Here is a 17520-nt window from a genome sequence, read left to right on the forward strand (position 1 = left end):
TGCTAAAAACTATAGTGCCTTTTGGAAACATAAGGTCAGATTAGCATTCATTTGGATTTCACAAGGTAACTGAACATAGATTTGAATTGTAAAGCAGCTGTAATTATCTTTTTAACAGTCACAGTAACTCTTTTTGGCAACTAGTGCTGTAATTACAGACATTGTGTTCAGTACAAACTTCCATGTTTTTGACAGGCTGGAAGATGAAAGGATACACAAGGACTTCCTGATGTTAGTCTCACTTTTTGTCTTTTCACATCTCTTTACATCTGAAACTATGACCCAAATGGGATTTACACTTCATTATACATGACATGTTGTTCTCTTTAGAGGAATAAAGCAACTTCTTTCACAGGATAACATTGATTTTTAGTCCTAGGATGCAATTTGTTTGCTTGATGATAATAATTTTTCTAAATAATAAAATGTGCCAACATGTTACAAGTTTGGATAGGGCAAATGGGTAACAATAGAAGATGATCATAGTGAAACTGGAAAAAAAAATCCTAATGATAAGATAAAACAAATCTGACACTTTGAGAATAACAAAGCACATCTTAAACTCAGAAAAAACATTTCTTTAGCATAAATTTTAAAGTGCATTCATGTTTGGGATGGCATTTGGGGAATTTGCAACATACAGAAGTGATCACCAGAGCAATTCTTTGTCACGCAGGTAATTTTTTTCCCAATTAGAACAGAAATATTCCTATCCAAGAAAATTACAAACAAATAAAGCAAGCCTCATCATTTCTGACTTTCAGATCTCCAACTCATTGTCTAATTGATCTGTAGCTCTCTTTTACCAATGTGATTGAAAAATGTTATTGTGCTTATAAATACTAAGAAAAGATCTTGCTTCGTATTTTTTTCAAAAATGTGATTTTATTTTTTCCACATTTTTTATTGGTGTATTATAGTTGTACATAATGATGATATTTGTTCATGTATATAGTATAACAATATAATTTGGCCAATATCACTTCCTAGGACATTCCCCTTCCATCCTCACCTTTCACCTCTTGGTCCCTTTACTCTACTGATCTCACTTTAATTTCTATGAAATCCACCCCTTTTTATCTCTATAGTTTATGCATATGAGAGAAAGAAAACAAAACAACCTTTGATCTTCTGAGTGAGTATGACTTATTTCACTTAACATAATGATATCTAGTTTCATCCGTTTTCTGCAACTGACATAATTTCGTTTTTATTTATGGCTGAATAAAACTCCATTGAGTATACATACCACATTTTTTCTTATCCATTCATCTGTCGAGGAGCACCTACACTGGTTCCGTAGTTTGGCTATTGTGAATTGTGCTGCTATAAACATGATTTTATAGAACAAAAATCAGATTAATAAATAAAAATATCTCAGGGCACTTCTTTCTGTTTTGACCTGACATGAGAATATTCTTGTAGCAATTAGCTGAATATTTGACTAATGATATAAATATGATCAGGGAATGAAGAAAGACATTTTGTTTTGGAAAAAAAAATAATACTAACAATAACAAGAGGATTGCGTTTGCATTTTCAAGGAAAATGTTAAGTGAACATTGAAAAAGTGTCAAAAATGTTCCAGACACCAGATTTTGAATTATTGAATTTCTTCAATAATTATATGTAATATGCAATTATATATAGGATATATTATTACCACCTCATCTACCATTTCACCCCCTGTCACACAAGGGGATAGCATTTCAAATTGAAGAGGTAAAACAAAACATGGCTTATGTTTCATATAGGCAGCAAGGGCTATATCTTAGGCTGCAGGCATCTCTGGAAGAGTGTTTATTTTAGTTTATTTATGGGACTTGTGAATTGGAAAAGAGTTATCTGAAGGATAACTTTCTTCCTCCTTCACTGTCTTCTTCCTTCTCTTGCTTCCTTCCTTCCCCCACTTTCTTCCTTCCATCTTTATATATAATGTGAATAAATGTGATTCAAGTTATATTTCTAATCAGTTTCTCTTTACAAATATATGGCCATTCCTCATTTGGTTTACACTTTCATTTACAATTGTGTTATTATTTTTTTCTGAATCATACAAAGACTTTATACATATTATCATACTGTATGTTTCAACAGTGACTTTTAAAAATTGAGTTCTAAATTAATTATCTAACTCTCAGGCCTCATCTCACCTATAGGATAGGAGGTGAACTAATGAGGAGAATTAACATCTGATTTTTTTAATGTGTTCTTTTTAGTTATACATGATAGTAGAGTATATATTTTTACATATTTATACAAACATGGAGTATCTTATTCTAGTTACGTTGCCAGTCTTGTGATTGTACATGATATGGAGATTCATTGTGGTGTAGGCAGATATGTATATAGGGAAGTTATGTCAGATTCATATTTCTTATTTTCCTTCTCACATATCCTCTGAAATGCTCAAATACTTTACCTTTGGTCAAATAACCTTTGTAACATGAACTCAAGGACTTTATAGGAAGCTACAGTTTCCAGGGTTAATGAGAATCTGGTTGATAATGTTGTATTCCAGTGCAAATGCTTTTACTGCATTATCAGTATTGACTAGTGCTGTTGATGATGTGTAGCTAAACCACAGGATAGGGGCTAGTCACGTGTTCCTAAGTGCACTCCTTAGTAGTAAAACTAAAATAAAACTGGAGCTGATGATTTCTCTGAGCTAAAGTTAAACATTCCCAATCATTATCATTTGTGACCATCTGAAAGACTGAATTATTTTTTGAGATTTTTCAGATGCTGAAACTGTTTTTCTGCAGTTGCTATAAAATCTATGTAGTTAACTGTTTTGTCTAAAGTCTTAGGCTAAGAAAATTCAGTGGAGGAAAAGAAGCTATTGTATCTTATGAATTTGGTAATATGAGTCCACACTACAACAACTAAGAAAGTGGAGTGTTTTCTGCAGCCACAGATCATATATTCTCATCACAACAGGTTAAAAAAAATCCCTTAAATTTGTATGAGTTTCATTACCTTTTCCTGTCTCAGATAAGAAATGCCTGGACTTCTTTGATCATTGAGTTTCTAGGACTGACCAGTGGATAATTCTGCTCTTTAGAGAAGGTGCCAACACCCACTGATGAACTCTTTAGGTGATAAAATTGATGGTTTGTCTGAGAAATTCAAGATCCATGTTTTCTCTCTCTTTTGGAAACTCAAGACAAACAAAAAAATGTTGGGTATATTATGAAAATAGAAAGAAAACAAGCAAAATAGAAGAATAGCAGTAGGAAGAGGGAAAAGGAGGTACTGGGGAATGAAATTGACACAATTATATTGTTATATTGTATACAAGTACACATATGTAACAACAAATTTGACTATTCTGCATAATTGTAATATACCAGTAAAAATTTAAAAAAATAAATTCATGCACTGGCCAGAAAAAACTCTGATTTTATGTCTGTGGGCTCCATTTCTTCGAAATTTCACTTCATCTGTTTTTTGACACTACTGATTCAGCTCTGCAAGCCCTATTATATGGCATGTTTAACAGTTCTCAGGTGCTTTGCTGGGAACCATTTTTTTTTTTTTTTCTGAATGACATCTGGGAAAATAGAGAAGCTAGTGACTTAAGCAGAAATCTAGGAGGCAATGATGGCATGGGAGACAAGAAAGAAAAGTGTTTCAGGAAGCAGCAAGTGGCCTACCATGTCTAATGCTCTGGTGAATTTAACTGTGAAGAAGGAATATATGCACAATGTCTTCTGTTTCAACTCCAAACCTGCTCTCCATCCTTCTCTTATTTGCACAAAGGCTGAGATATGTGGAATAATTGCTTCAGCTAGTTGGCATCTCCTAGAAAAAGCTAATGATGAGCAAAGGGTAAAGTCCAGGTTTCTATTTTGCTGCTTCTTGAAGATTTCTTGGGCTATCATGTACCCCTACAGGTAGACATAGATCTTCTCTTGGTGGCCCCCTCTCCTTTCCTCATTCCTTTCTGATTATTGAATGCATCCTGTCTTCATCATTATAGGATTAGGGTTAATAACAGTCTTACAATGAATTTTATACTGTAGTTTCTCCAGAACTATCCAACATTTTATAAATAAACGTTGCATTCAACCCTTTCTTGAAATATAATCGTATTCAACTTTCCTTGAATTATATTTTTGTTCAGTCTTACTTGAACTCCTTGTCTATTTCTGTTGCCATCCTGAGTGACACAAAGCACAAAAATGATATTAGATTGCAGTGTGGATGTTGTCATTGTCCTTGACAAGAACAGTTTCAAGCACACAATGGAGATGAAAACTAACAGGAATATATGCACAAAGAAAATTGTGTGAAGAATTACAAATATCTACAGTAGACCATATTTTTTTAAGGATACTTCTCTGCAAACAGAACAGGGTTTTGGAGTAGTTTCTAAAGTTTCATGTCATAAAGGAAAACATTAGTGAGGAGGAGAACAAACTGAAATAATTTTCTGAAGCATTATTGTCCTAATACTGAGAATTATTTTCATATATATGGTCTCTATCCAGTTTTGTTGCTTTCTTATAAGGAAAAGCCTTTGATGCTGGAACTCTAAGGGGGATCAAGAGGTTTTCCTCTATAAACACTGGGGAAAGAAATCAGAAGGTTTTTATTGTTTCCCATCTGAACAAGTAGGGGGAAAAAGAACACAGGGGAAGAAACTTTTGAGATTCTTTGTAATTTCCCTAGATTTTCACAGTAGGAAAGAAAGCAAAGATTAAAGGGAGAGGCTATGTTCGTTGATTTTCCTCTGTGAAAGTTGCATTTTGCTAAATTATTTGAAAATGTTATGTGTCTTAAGAACACAAGTATTGAAGGTCAGTATGCATCTGAATAGTTCTATAAATATTCGATGGCTTCTTTGATAAATAATGTTCCTTGGTTTACCACATACAATTAATTATACTTTGAAACAACAGCCAGTTTCATACTTTAAAAACTTATTTTTGATTTCTTAAAATTTACGCTTACTTATGCTTATGGTAATTTACAGTTTGTCTCATAAGTGAAAGTGTTGGTCTAATATATATCTGTGGGAAAAAATGACGGGAAGGAAGCTGCTGTGTGATCAAGAATGCCTGGGGCGGGGGATAGGGTCATGTAGAGATAATTGCTAAGAATCACCTCTTAGGTCTCATTTATTTATTTCCTAAGGAAATACATAAGAGGCTTTGTAGAGGAGAAGAAGCACAGCTGAGAGTCGAGAAACAAAGCAGGTCTAAAGTTTAAAGTGTGGTCTATGAAAATAAACAAACCCCCTTCAGCTTTCTGCCTTGTCAAACAAGGATCACAATGATCTTGACCCTCTTCACGGGTCTCTAGTGGCTAGTTCTGTAAGATACCTCATTAGTTCAGTAGACCTGAAAATGGCATGCCACTCTATTTGTGTTACTTTCAAAGGAATTACTCATTTTTATGGTACTCTTGATAGATTCATTTGAATAATGAAATTGGGTTACTATAGAGCAAAAAACAATTTTTAGCAATATATTTATTCCATTAATCTACTACTGATTTTTTCATAATTAATTATAAAAATACATAAAAATGCAACCTATGTAGGTTAATTATTAAAACCAGTAATGCTATAAAATAATGAAGATTAGTAAATAAATATGATTTAAATTATACACCCATGTATCTTTATGATGATAACAGGTTACAAATGAATTTGAAAATGCATTGGAAAATTTGCATTATATTCAGTTTTACAAACGTTAAGGCATTCTTATTGATAAATGTGGGTTTAAATTTGATTTAATTATTTGTCCAATGGTTGTATCTTCATTTGAACCCACAATAACAACATCCACCACCACCACCACAACACAACTGAACAAAGAGTTGATGATAATGTGATTTAGAGACATATTGGTAGTCTACTTGCCAATTATGCTGCGACTCCAACAATCTTGTTGGTCATAACAAATATTTTAAATGAATGATATTTTATTAAGAAACAGTAGTAATTCAGGTTAGTTAAGTATAGTTGCTTGCTGCTAAGAGGATGATGCACTGATGGCAGGATAAGAGAGCCATAATCACCACATGCATGGAAATTGCTGTTTTATAACAATTAGAAACACAAGGATAAGCAGAAGGGGCAAAATACAATACAGTGAAGGTGACAGATTGAAATTAATTAACATATGAAAATGCATCACCTTTTTGAATTTCAAGAAATTCTGTAGATGGTACTTCTCTTTTCTTCATTTAGGTTCAAAATCCATTTACAACAAACAAACAAAAATGGTCAGGAAGATAAAAATCAACATGTCAATGTTTATTACCAATAAAGAGGAAGCTCGTGAATATAAGGCAAATGTGCTACTTCAACAGTGTCTCACCACTGAACTTTAGTGTCCTACTACCTGGTCACAAGGTTGGAAGAAGCTGTGTACCATCACAAGCCTTCCCAGGTTGGAGTCCAGAGTGTTCAAAGTCAGAGCATGAAAATCTGGAGCAGGAGACACACTTTCTGCTGGTAACTGTTTCCTAGGAAGGAAAGGTGGTCTAGTGGGGATGCTCATTAACAGTTCTGAAGTAAGAATTCACCAATTCAAGGGCTGGGGTCGTGGCTCAGTGGTAGAGCACGCACCTAGCACGTGTAAGGCCCTGGATTCAATCCTCAGTACCACATAAAAATAAATAAATAAAATAAAGGTGTTGTGTCTACTATAATTAAAAAAATATACATTAAAAAAAGAATTCATCAGTTCTATGAGCCACTCCCATCTCCCCAAGGAACAAGTAGTAGAGAGGCAGGGTAAGTAAGATGGAGTTGTCTTACAGCTGGAGGAGTATAGTTCTATGGCTGCATTTTGTGAGGCCAGAAAATGTGTTGATGTTCTTAAATAAGAATAAGATAAGATGGGCTAGTTAGGGAGTTATAATATTCTGTATAAAGTTGAAAATTTCTGGCTGGTCATATAGAAGTAGGTTGGCATTGTAGTATAGAGATATGTAGAACAATGTTATTGCGATCTTACAAGTTACACAGATTAGCTTGACCATATGGTTAGTACAATAAAACAAACAAACATAACTGAAGACTTTTTCTTCGACTCTCATGAGGCCAAAAATTTTCACACATTTCCTGGTAGTTCAGAATCAAAAGGTAAAGAATGTCTTTAAAATTGGGAAGAGATTATGGGAAGCAGTATACATATGACTCTTTGATCCCCAGTGTTTGTGTGCTCTGATTTTCTGTGGTTGTCGCATGTCCTTTATGTTTATTAAAGTGTCTATAAGTGGGGAACTCAACATTTTAGGTCAATGAACATTTAAAATATATAAATACATACTCATGCTATGCCTTAACCATCTCTTAATATGTTTGTTGGATAAATACCCAATGAATGAAAAATCTAAAATAATCTAAATATAAAAGAAGAAGAATATAAGAATTGGAAAGATCCTTGACTAATTATAGATAGAGAATTCCTATGACAAGTCAAATCTGTTTTTAAAGAGTGACAGAATCGTGGGCCTATATTGGCCTCTTAGAAGGGAAAAGATAGTGGATAAAATCTGAACTTAAAAAGAAAAAAAAAGAAAAAGAAAAAAGGGTGAAAAACTTTAAAACCACCAAAAAATTAATCAGCACCATCTTAGAGAAACAAGATGGAAAAGAACATACTCATGGATCCAAAAGATAATGTAACTTATTCCCCATATGGAAATGGAAATAGTTCGAGGACAATGGTCCAAGATTTTTAAGCACAAGGGGTGAACTTGCAGGAGACTCTGGCTGTCTAATTTAAAGAAATTTATGAATAGAGAATGTGATTCATGTAGTTGCTCCCTAAGTCTCATTTTACAAAATCCAGCTTTGATTAACCATGCTGTTAGTTAGAATGAAAGACACATTACACTTGATTAGGAGTACATGGCCAGAGATGGTAAGTATTATACTCTTATGAAATAAAGCATATGCTCAGGCTTACACGATGACATGCCTGAAAGAAAATAAAAATAATCCCGCTGGGAACCTGCGTCTCCTTCAAAACCAAGATTTTTGCACATACATTCGTGGTTCAAAATCAGAAGCTGGCATCCATTCTATGTGACTGAGCAGGAGCCTGGGGAGTTCCAGGAAGTCTTAGGCCTCTTGATGCCTCCTTTTGCTTTCATCCTCCTGTGCTACCGTATCCTTTGCATTATTAAAATCTTACATGCATAAGACTGTGGAAAGTTTTATGAGTCCCTTCAGTCATCAGACCCTAGAAATATAAAGGCTGGGAGTATTGTGTAGTTCCCTGTATCTCAACATGGATGAAAGGGATGTGGACAATGTCCCCAAGCTCCTCCTTAAACACCTGGGCTTAGCCTTAAAAGTACAGTTAGAGGCATGAGGAGATCAAATAGATCAGCAGAATATGGGGACAATGTCCTGGCCTTCTGAGACCTTTTCCCTTGTTATTGAAACTATGTCTTTGGCTCTTCTTGGAATCCCTTGTTAATTGTGTAAAATTTATCTCCAGAAGGTTTCAAAATGTAAATACAGTATGATATTTTTAAATTCCTCAAAGGCATCTCTACCTAACCTCAGAATTTAACCTTCAGAGGTTCTGAAATGAGATCTTATAAGAAACCTAACATATTACAATTGTGGAATTTGAAAAATAGGATACCCTGTTTGAATATAAAGTCTTACTCATGGTGAATTTTTTTGAGGGGGCTTGGAGGTATCCAGGATTAAACTCAGGGGAACTTGACCACTGAGCCACATCCCCATTCCTATTTTGTATTTTATTTAGAGAAAGGGTCTTACTGAGTTGCTTTTTAGCACCCTGCTTTTGCTGAGGCTGGCTTGAACTTGTGGTCCTCCTGCCTCAGGCTTCCTAGACACTGGGATTACGGGCATGTGACACCATGCCCAGCTCTCATGGTGAATTTTCTGAGGATAAATTCAAATTCTGCAATTTAATTTCACTATTCTTAAATGGTATGTTATTAATAAACACAAAAATTATAATAATTTTAATGTTCATAATAAAATTTTGCTTGAACATTTGGAGAAATTAAATCCACATATTAATGCTTCTTAACTTGTTTTACATTTTTTTTGGGGGGGGGTATTGGGAATTAAACTCAGGGGCATTTACCATAGAGCTACATCCCCAGCACATTTTACTTTTTATTTTCAGACAGCACTTGCTAAGTTGTTAGGTCCTCACTGGCCTTGCTTGAACTTGAACTTTCGAGTTTCCTGACTTGCTGGGATAACAGGGTTCGCCACCATGCCCAGTCTCATAGAGTGTCAGGGAGAGGAACTCTTGGTATTTGAGTAGTATCAACTTTTTGTAAATACTTTTAGTTAGTCTGTCTCATTGGTTGGATCATCACAGTTACTATGTGGGAAAAAGTGAGTTGTTGATATTCTGCTTTCTCAATACAGAACTGAAAACACAATGTGAGATAAAGCTAAAATTTTGATTTTGAAAAGAAACATCTCTAGAAGATGTTTCTTGGAGATGCAAAGAGGGCTTATTAATAAATACGCTGCATGTAATGAAGTAACAGGCATCAATGGCTGAGATACCAATGGCAGTTTATTCTTATTCTGTAAGAGGTAAAATAAATGTAAAAAAAAAAAGGTAAGGAATCATTGGGAAAATATTCTTTATAGACCAGATAAGCTGGAGTATTATATTTCTGTTCAAAACCAGTCTGCAAATATTCATTCAATTACATACTTTAAAATATAAAAAAATGACTGTACTGCCAAATTATAAGCTAGGAAGGAAAAGATATGATTTTATAGGTATGATTACTACAGAAAAAATTACATTGGGTACTTTGAAAGCCCACAGAAAGAATGTAAGTAACACAAGCTAGGTGGTTATAACATATTAGTGTGAGATCATTTTTCAAATAATGCGTAGATTTGACTGGTGGATTTTTTTGGTAAGTGCAAAAAATCTTTCTCATCATCACTATAAACCAAAATGAAGGGGGCCAGGAAATATAGATCATTGACAAGCCAGCAATAGGTCATTTTAGGTGGAAATTTATAAGATAAAAGGCTGGAATATGATCACATTCTTCTATCTTTGAATATCAACTTGAGAAATTGGTAATAGCAATGCAGTTTGAATTGGATAATTTTATACTTACTCTACTACAGCCAAGTAGAAATCTTATGAAAAATTAATTTCCTTTTCTGTGTTCTTCACATCTCAGTTAATACAAGTTTAAATTGAAACAAAATATCACAAATTACCGATGGAAAATTTACTAAGGCTTTTGTTGGAAGATGAAGGCTGGGTTACTTTACGAGAAAAACAAAATAATGAAAATAAAAACTCCTACTGTAATCGATACTTATCTCCACGGAAACCAAAAAGAATTGACCCTTCTTGGTGGATATACTCTTGCTGGCACACACTAGGGTGAGTTGGTAGTGCCATTGTATGATTTATAATGTTGTCATTTAATGGAAATAGCCCTAATTATCACGATTTGACAAGCACCTATGTTTACTTTCTCCTGGTCAACTCAACAAACTTCCTGATATTTACTCTTCAAATTACCAATTGAATGTTTTTCTTAGTGTATGCTCTCTATACCACAGCTGATATCTCTTATCTTCCTTCTCCCTATGACAAAATATTTCAAAATTTCCTTGTGTCCATAATCTAAGATGGACATGTATATGTGTATTTGTGTACATGTACACTAATATTTGTATTTTAAAATCGAATTTGACAGCAATAAAACATTTTAAAACTGAGTGAATTTGATGGACACTGAAAAATAAGGGCTTGGGGCTGGGGATGTGGCTCAAGCGGTAGCGCGCTTGCCTGGCATGCGTGCTGCCTGGGTTCGATCCTCAGCCCCACATACCAACAAAGATGTTGTGTCTGCCGAGAACTAGAAAATAAATATTAAAAATTCTCTCTCTCTCTCTCCTCTCTCACTCTCTCTTTAAAAAAAAAAAAGAAAAATAAGGGCTTTATCTTATTGTTTCCTCAAACATTGATCTAAGATTTAAAAATTTAAAGATTATGAAATGTACTTGAGAAATCCATCACATGTCAGATCATTCCTCTTTACCTAAAACTAATACATTTAATAAAGTGAAGTGATGAAATGAAAGCATTTTTAAACTTACAGAAAGTGGCTATGTTAGTTTACTCTCCATGAATGCCAGATCCACTTCCCCTTTTGCATTCCTTATTCTGTACCATGGGAAGGGAGGCATGCCAAATATGAAATTCCAACCCTCAAATAGAGGGCAAAATTTTACCTTAAAATAGAGAGCTTTTGATACTGTCACTATTAATTTTTTTCTGTGTCATTTTCAAAATAGATTTCAGAGTGTTATTAGAAACACACCTGCCATAATTTGGGAACAGGGCCTGAAAATCACATTTTGTCAAAATTTATTTATGCTTTTCAGAATTCAACACGTTAACATATTTGTTTTTGCAATTATCACTAGATTTTCTGTTCTAGTTCTCAATTTTGTAGTAGTTTTGAAAGGAATTCTGTAGCTTAAGCTTTATAAATATTTAAGTGCTGTTATAAAGAGTTGAAATCTGAAGTCAGGTGGAAAGTGGGAAATATAATTTGGGGAAAAAAAAGGCAAAACATTAGATAAAATTTAAACGGTGTCTGGAGAACTTAGTAAGAAAGTAAATGGATTTGCAGACAGAATAATTTCCTTCAGGAGCTAATTCTAGTATGTCCCTAGTTGAAAGAGTATAAGAAAATACATGCAGGGTTTCATAGAAATAATTTATTAATAAGTCTGGTATAATCACATCCACTTTTTACAAGTGTGGGCTCAGCATTAGGATCTTAATGATACTAGTAAAGTCAGACATCTAGTGCTTATCTGTTTATCCCATTTATTCTAGAAATAAATAGGTTTTAAACAATATCTACAACTTATTAATACATGGTACATAAGCAGGCCCTACAGTTGCTCTCATGATGCCCCCCAACTGGTGTTCATGCCTAATAGAGTCCCTTTCCCCTGAGTGTGAAAGAATCTGTGACTTGCTTCTAAACAACAGAATACACAAAAATGAAGGGCTTTTGAAAATGTAATTAAAATCTCAAATATTTTTCTTCCTATAATAACTTGTTGAACTATAGGTCCATCACTGAACATGCACTGACACATGAGTGTTATAAAAAAATCATCAAAACATCATTACATAGGTGATTTTCAAATTACTGAAGATGTATTGAAGTATGAACTAAACAATATCTCTATAAAATAGCTTCTTATTGGGAAATTACAAGTCAGGTTTTGGTGACACAGGTCTGACTCTGTTGTTGTTTTGTCAAGAAAATTCACTGAATAGTCCATCAACTCCCAAACTGGAACTATGAGTTGATCTCATTTCTTCTTGGTGACTGGATGACTCAGGAAATTTATTCTTGTAATCATCTTTTTTTTTTTGTACTGAGGATTGAACCCAAGGCAGTTTACCACTGAGCTACATCCCCAAGAACTTTTAATTTTTTTTTTTTTTGAGGTAGGGTCTCACCAAGTTGACCAGGCTGGCTCAAATTTGCAATCCTCCTGCCTCAGTCTCCTGGGCACCTAAGATTACAGGTAGGTGCCACTGCATTTGGCCTTTTTTCCTCTTTAAAAATATTAAATATCTTATTAAAGCATATATTTTTTTATTTTTAAGCAATATATAGTAGTTGAACATATTCATAGGGTAAGTGTAACATTTCAGTGCATGTATACCAAGCACAGTGATCAATCCAGGGACATTGGCATATGTATCACCTCAGATTTATTCTATTTCTTCATGAAGAGCATTTTTTTGCCTAGTCATTTGTTTTAGAATTGTTGTACATTTTCAGATAATAAAAACAGTAAACAGAGTTTTCATATACTCCACAGACTCTTCCTCTCATTAACAGCATTTGATATTAGTATGCTATATTCTTCACTATAATCAATATGGATGTCATTACTATCTATACTCCAAAATGTATCCAGATTTTCTCAGTTTTTACCTAACATCATTTCCCTAATTTAAAATCATATCTAGGATGCACATATTTACTAGTAATATTTTCTAAGGCTCCTCTTCTTGGTTTTGATGTTTTCTCAGGCTTCATTTGTGGTGATATCTTTGCAATTTTGAGAACTGGTCAGGTATTTTGTTTTACTTAGGACTAAATGCAGGGTATTTGGCCATAGAGTAAGTGCCATTCTTATCATGACATATCAGAGGTGCATACTATCAGCATGACTTATTGTTAATGTTAACTTTGCTCATCTGGCCAAGGAAGTATTTTTCAGATACACTTATTAGAAAGTCACTTTTACCCTAATTGATGGGCTGGACTATTTCAAAGTAAATGATTAAGGACATTCTACTCTTAAGGAATAGAAAATTATGCTTCACATCCTTGAGGAGAAAGTATGTACATAAATTGCTTGTAATTCCTTTTGTAACTTTCTATTATTAATTTTGACTTTGATTCCATTGAGGTTTGAACACATGATTTGTATAATTTCTATTCTTTTAAATTTGTAAAGAGTTTATAATGGTGAATTTTCCCTGAGAGCATGAGAAGAATATGTATTCTGTGGTATTGGATGGTATGCTCTATAAATGTCAATTAGATTACATTGATTTATAGTGTTTGTCAGGTCATCCTTAAACATTATTATTTTTTTTGCCTACTTTATTTGTCAGTGACTTAAAGAGGGGTACAGAAGCCTATATGTAAAAGTAGATTTATCAACTTCTAACTATGCTGTTTTTGCCTCATGTATTTGAATGTTCTGTTGTGTGAATGCACTCTTAGAATTCCCAAGTGTTTTATTCAGCTTTTGTGCTGATGTGACGAAAGACCTGAGAAGAACAATTTTAGAGTGGGAAAAGTTTATTTGGTGCTCATAGTCCATAGATAGTCAATTCCATTCCTCAGGACCCTAGGTAAGGCAGGGCATCATCTCAGAAGAGTGTGGGGGAGGAAGATGGGTTAGGACATGAACACCAGGAAGCAAAAAGAGAGAGAGAGAGAGAGAGAGAGAGAGAGAGAGAGAGAGAGAGAGAGAGAGAGATTGATTGATTTCTTCTGTCACCAATGACAAAATATATACTCCAAAGGGAATACCCTCTTTGTCTGTAGTTACCACCCAGACAATCCCTATCAGGGGATTAATGCATTGACTGGGTCAAAACTATCACAATCCAATCATTTCACCTCTAAACTTTCTTACATTTTATCACATGAGTTTTTTGGAGACACCAAATATCCCAAATATCTAAACCATAACACTATGTCTTTCTTGAGGATGAGTTCTTTATCATTATGCAATGTTTATATTTATCTCATTTTCTTTATTCTGAAGTCTGCCTTACTGTTTTCCATTTGTTGAATTTATTATTTTTGTTTCTACTCTCATTCAGTCTTCCCCTTTTTAAAGTAAATTATTAGATTTATCATTGTATATGATTACATTTTATCTAATCTTTTACCCTACTAATCATATTGCTTTTTAAAAAATTACTGCTTATTCTAGATTCTGAACTATTCATTTTAGACAAAACTTTTTAAAACTTAAGATGAGTCCATCCTTAAGTCATACTGTATTTGCTTCAAAGGTAGTAGGGGTAGCTTTCCCAAATCTTGACTCCTATCCGTTATATCATTGCTGTCATCTATGTCACTTATAATGACATTCATTAAATATTCTGAATGCATTCCCATAGGATTCCTAATACTATTGATAGGAAATCCTTATATCACAAAGGAAGAAGTGCCATGTACAGATGTGGCTGGTGCTGTCAGGACCCTTTTGCACATGGCTGATTTCTGCAAAAATTCAACGAAAAAGCAAGCAGCAAGCATGAAAGATAGGATTCAAGAGATACACACTATGGTTCTTGAGCCAGACTGTTATAATTCAGTGACCTGTTGTACTGTTATTATTTAGGTAACATTGAAAAACATTATTTGTGATGTGTGAACTGAAGTTTCCCCAACCACAAAATGTGAAAAGTAATAACATATAAACCATGAATGTCTGTAAGAGATAAAGTTCATACATGTAGGTGTATATATGTATATGTATGTGTCTGTGTGTGTCTGTGTGTGTGTGTGTGTGCATGTACACCTATTCACACACATACATTTTGGCACATATTAAATGCCAAAAAGTTTTGCTGCTAATATTTGCTATAATAAAAAATTAGAAGCTACATTAAACAACAGACCAAAAAATTCTTGGATGACATTTTTAGAATATTATCAATATGTGTGTAGGAAGATAAGTGAAATTGCTTTGGGAAACACACCCCTTGCTACATTCCTCACATTAAATGAAGGGTATACAAAAGATGACTTTTCATTCTCAACTCTGAAGAATAAATACACAAATTTTAAGAAATGCTTTGGAAATACGGGGAATTAACTTACGAAGACATAGATTTGAAACCTTTACAAACACTGGAAAAGATAAATGCTGAAAGTCTTAATCCAAGGAAATAATTTGCATGTTATAAGAAAGTATGATAAGAAGATGACCAAGGTCACACCAAAAAACCATTTATAAAGAAATAAATGCACATGTGAGATAATTAACTTTTTTGTTTTTGTTTTTGTACTCAGGAATTGAACCCAATGGCACGTAACCAGTGAGCTACATCCCCAGCCCTTTTAAAAATATTTTATTTAGAAAAAGGTTTTCCCTAAGTTATTTAGCCCCTTGCTAAATTTTGGAGGCCGCCTTTGAACTAGTAATCCTCCTGCCTTAGCTTCCCAAGCCACTGGGGTGACAGGCTTGCACCACTGAATCTGGCATATAACTATGTGTGTGTGTGTATTGCAAATATATTTCATAAGTATGTGTTAGTGTACTTTAAATTTTTCTCAGAGAACTTGAAGTACTTCACATGACAAGTTAAATATAAAATTTAATTTTCTCGGACCCTGAAATCAGTATTGTCAACATATCTTCTCTCCCTAGTGTCAGCATATTTTATGTGTACTGCATATTTGTTTAGGGTATTTATCTTTGGAAAACAGAAAGTAGAGTCTGAGTCCTCTCAGAATTTCAGGATTTTGTAATCTGATGAGAAAGAAATATCAGTTTTATGATATTACATGAAAACTTTAGGAAAAGGCTGATATCTGATTTATTAAACCCTTATTAAAGTTGTAAATCCTAAAGTGAGTGGCTTCACAAATTTTATCTTTTACTCTTGTTAGTAGACACATTTACATACTCTTAACATTATTGAATTTAGGAAAAAATTTCATGATTCTTATGTTTTGATATTTTTAATCTAGAAATATTACATATGAAGCTCTATCAAATTTAAAGGAAAAATTAATAACATTTTAAAAAAGTTACCATTGGAGATTGTTAATGGGCAATCATGTCCCCCAAAATTTGTATATTGTTGTTCTAACCCATGTGATTGTATTTGGACATAGGATCATTCAGGAGGTAATAAAGATTAAGTTAGTCATAAGAACGACCCTGTAATCTAAAAGGAGTGGAGTTCTGATATGAAGACATCAGGTATCACCCTCTCCACACATGCACAGATGAAAGACATGTGAAGACACAAAGAGAAGACAACAACTGTTCTGAGCCAGGAAGACAGGCCTCATGGAAACCAACCATCCTGGCACCTTGACTTTAGGCTTCTGGCCTCCCGAACTGTAGGAAAGGAAATTTATGCTTAATCCACTAAGTTTGTGGTATTTTATAATGGCAACTTGATAAAACTAATTCAGGGACCACAGTGAAATCATTTGGGGACAGATCTAAACAGATAAAAGTGCACTCCCAAGAAAATCCACAAATGTAAAATCTCAAGACTTAATTTGGGAAACATGATATTTCTATATGAAGAAAATTTATGTAAATAAATAGAAAAATTAATTTTAGTTTAACTAAATAAAATTATGTCTATTAAGACATAATTAGAGAAAGCATGGAAAATTATCTGAAATGAGGATGTTTAAATTCAGTGGAGTATATCTCTATAGTATGCTTGTGTATGTGTATGTGTGTGTCTGTGTGTGTGTGTGTGTGTACCTGTATGTGTATATATTCTATATTTTGCTAGCCATGATAATTTTTTTAAAGTTTCCATATTTAGCAAAACAGAAATATATCCTCTTTTTTTGGATTATGTAATAGACAAAGTGTAAAATTAGTATTTTAGAGTATTAAGATATTCTATGATAATTGACAAATCTAATTCATTTTAAATGTTACTAAGATAGTCAAGATGTGTATCATGGGCTTTTTCAAGCTGATCATACACAGCCTTTATATTATCAGCACTCCAGAAGATTTTATGCATTAAACTGTAAATAAAGTATGTGAGAACCCTAATCCTAAAGTATTTATCATCCAGGGAGTTCTCGTTATTGATTTATTCACTGGAAGTGAAACATAGAAATACCATCCTAAGTCTTAATCTGATTAATTAAGAGAGGTCTTGTTAAGGTAGACTGTGAGACCAAGGACAGGTACTTTTGTACAGCCACACTCAGTAATCCCACGACACTGTCCTTGTAACTGAGTCACAT

This window comes from Urocitellus parryii, chromosome 10 (genome assembly GCF_045843805.1).
Source record: "Urocitellus parryii isolate mUroPar1 chromosome 10, mUroPar1.hap1, whole genome shotgun sequence".
NCBI classification, from domain to species: domain Eukaryota; kingdom Metazoa; phylum Chordata; class Mammalia; order Rodentia; family Sciuridae; genus Urocitellus; species Urocitellus parryii.